This window comes from Pteropus vampyrus, unplaced genomic scaffold, assembly GCF_000151845.1.
Source record: "Pteropus vampyrus isolate Shadow unplaced genomic scaffold, Pvam_2.0 Scaffold251, whole genome shotgun sequence".
Lineage (NCBI taxonomy): Eukaryota > Metazoa > Chordata > Mammalia > Chiroptera > Pteropodidae > Pteropus > Pteropus vampyrus.
In genome coordinates, this window is record NW_011889032.1 from 1200427 (window position 1) to 1203012 (window position 2586).

The 2586-nt window shown below is 46.2% G+C and overlaps 1 protein-coding gene across 1 annotated transcript in view; it reads right to left on the reverse strand.

Annotated features, from left to right (window-relative positions):
* The window catches only part of MYO18B (myosin XVIIIB), a 270882-nt gene extending 268456 nt beyond the window's left edge, over positions 1–2426 (reverse strand). Inside the window, exon 1 of the mRNA XM_011374654.2 lies at positions 2292–2426. The gene's annotated coding sequence lies outside the window, so the exon portion shown is untranslated. The remainder of the gene's footprint in view (positions 1–2291) is intronic.
* Positions 2427–2586: the final 160 nt, after the last annotated feature.

A 2586-nucleotide genomic window follows, 5' to 3' on the forward strand; every position in this document is an offset into this window, starting at 1 on the left:
TCTGAACTCTATGTATTTTTAAATGAACAAGAGTCAGATACTTATAACCTCCTTCCTCACTTACCTTTAGATAGTTTTCCTTTCTCATTTTCAATTTGTCTCTCTACTAGTTTGGAAGTCATTCACAATTCCTATTCTTTTCATGATTGCCCTAGGATTTTCAACACTCCATTTTAAGCTAAAGTCTAAAATGTGTCCATATTTTACCCAGCTGACTAAAAAAAAGAGTTATAGGCAGCCTGAACTAAGATGAATGTGACAATGCTTCCTTGTTTGTGTGGCTGTTGTAACTTACACTCATTACTGGTTCTCTCTGGCGAAGAGGCTAAGAGCTTAAACCTTCAGTTCTGAAATCTGATGATGAACCTTGAGATCACTTCCCAGTGAAATGCTCGGAGCAACTCTACAAAGCCAGGAAGGGCCGATCGCCCAGTACTTGTGTCTGTGATGTGACCCCAACTTCTGGGCCCAATCCACAGTGAACTCACCTGACAACATGAATATGAAAGGGGGGCCCCCATAGAAACGGTGAAGAAAATTTCAAGAGCTAGAATGGCTGAGAAAGGAAGCAGTAAGGCCAACTGCCCCTCTGCTAGCTGGAGGGGACACTGAATCTGCTTCTCCCCGAAGAGGCAACTGTCTAAAAGCAGCGTGACCAAAAATTCCTTCGGAAACCCAAGGTCAAAGCTTACTTTTGAACCACAAGCGCACTCTGCATCACATGCAGTTCAAAGCATGACTGCTGTAGACCTATACTTCGAAGCATATTTCAGTTACCCAGTGTTTTCCTTACCCAGGCCCTGTACCATGACTGATGCAACAGGCATGCTCAAGGGCATCAGAAGGGCAACGCCATGGCCCTTCTCCCCTCTCCAGGGGGCTTCCAACTCTGCATTTCATTCCTGAAAATGAAAAGCAGTCCCTTCCAGTGGCGTGAGTTTGCAGACTTGATGGGACATCCCAACCTGGCACAATCAGTTGTAATTTATGATATACTGTTGTGGACCCACAAACAGCTCAAAATAGTAATAAAAACAAAAGTGAGTCCGCACACATGAATACTGGATCCCATGCTGTTCTGAGCATGCTGTATGTTTCAACTTATAAAACCCTCAGGAAACCTACAATGGATTTGGGGTGCATAGTATAATCATCCCACTGCAGAGACACTGACCTGTGTATGTTGCAGAGACAAGGAGTACAGACACAAAAAAATGAAGTGACCTGCCTAAGGCCACCGTGGGAGGTGGGGGCCCTGGATCGGCTCCTAGACAAGACGACTCCAGGCAGATGTGATTTATAGGCTATCATCAACACTCTATACCTAGAAGGGTAACTGAAGAACTGGGCATTATACCCAGATACCAAAGGTAAAGAATAAAATAAAAATGTAAAGGCCAGTCATTTGGGATATCCAGAAGTTAGGCAAAAAGTCTCCTTGCCGTGATTACCTGCCTCGGTCTCCCATTTTGCCTGTTTCTCATCCATTAATATGAACCACTAGCAAATCCCCTCTCATGGTCTTTCTAGATTACATGTACTTCCAAAGCTGCAAAGTGAAGGCTCACGGTTTTATCTGGTTAATCTGATCCCTGGACATAGCCAGCCTGAATAATCTGGACTGAAAACCTTTTTTTTCGATCTCTAGGATGCAGACTAATAAAAGTGGCCAGGGAAAGAAAGCTATGCAGTTAAGAGTCCTCTCCTTCAATTCAGCATATGGTTCCTGCCCAGGATAACCAGAGGGGCTTTGGCATGGAGGAACGCATGGTTAAAAAGGGAGAGTAACACAGTTACCCATAAGGCAGCTTGGGAGGAGAGTGTTTCCTTTTTGCTCTCCAAGTACATACAGCCTAAGTCCCTGTCATTTACCCTTAGACATTTGAAGGATGTTTTTTGGCTAGGATGGTCCTTTAAGGTCATCTAATTCAAATCCCTTAGGGATAAGAACACTGGGCACCAGCGATGGCCCCAAGTGACTTTGTTGGGAGTAAGGGCCCCTCTTTCTGGGTAGCGAAGAGTGGCTGCATTTCTGCAGTTCTCAGGATCGGCCCTTGGTTACATAACACGTCAGGCCAAGGGCTGCATTGTGCTGCTGACTTCTGCCCTGAGGAGCTCACTCCATGGATGTACTGTCAGCTATCACCTTAAATGCTTTTCAAACTGACAAGCACAAATACATTCCAGGGACTGGATGACTACTTGGCCCACTGTGACTTCCTTCTTTCTTAAACCAGTAAGACACAGGAGGGGCTTCCAGCTCAAGGACAGGAAGTACCCAGCCTACTCACAGCCTGAGGAGATTCACGCAGACAGTTCACGCAGACAGTGCAGCTGTGTCTCTGGGGTCACCACCTCTTTGGATTTCTGGTTTAATCTGACATGCACCACAGGGTCTCTCAACATGTCTCTGTGGGAGTAAGGATGGAGAGGGAGAGGGTCTCAACTTCCGGGAGGGACCCCAAGTTCCCCCGTAAGTTGGGGAGCCTGACAGAGAGCTCCTGGGCAAACTGAAGATCAGGGCCCTCCTGGGTTCTCTCGTGGCCTGGACTTGCAGACTGTTTCCTTGCAATGTGTCTTACAGAA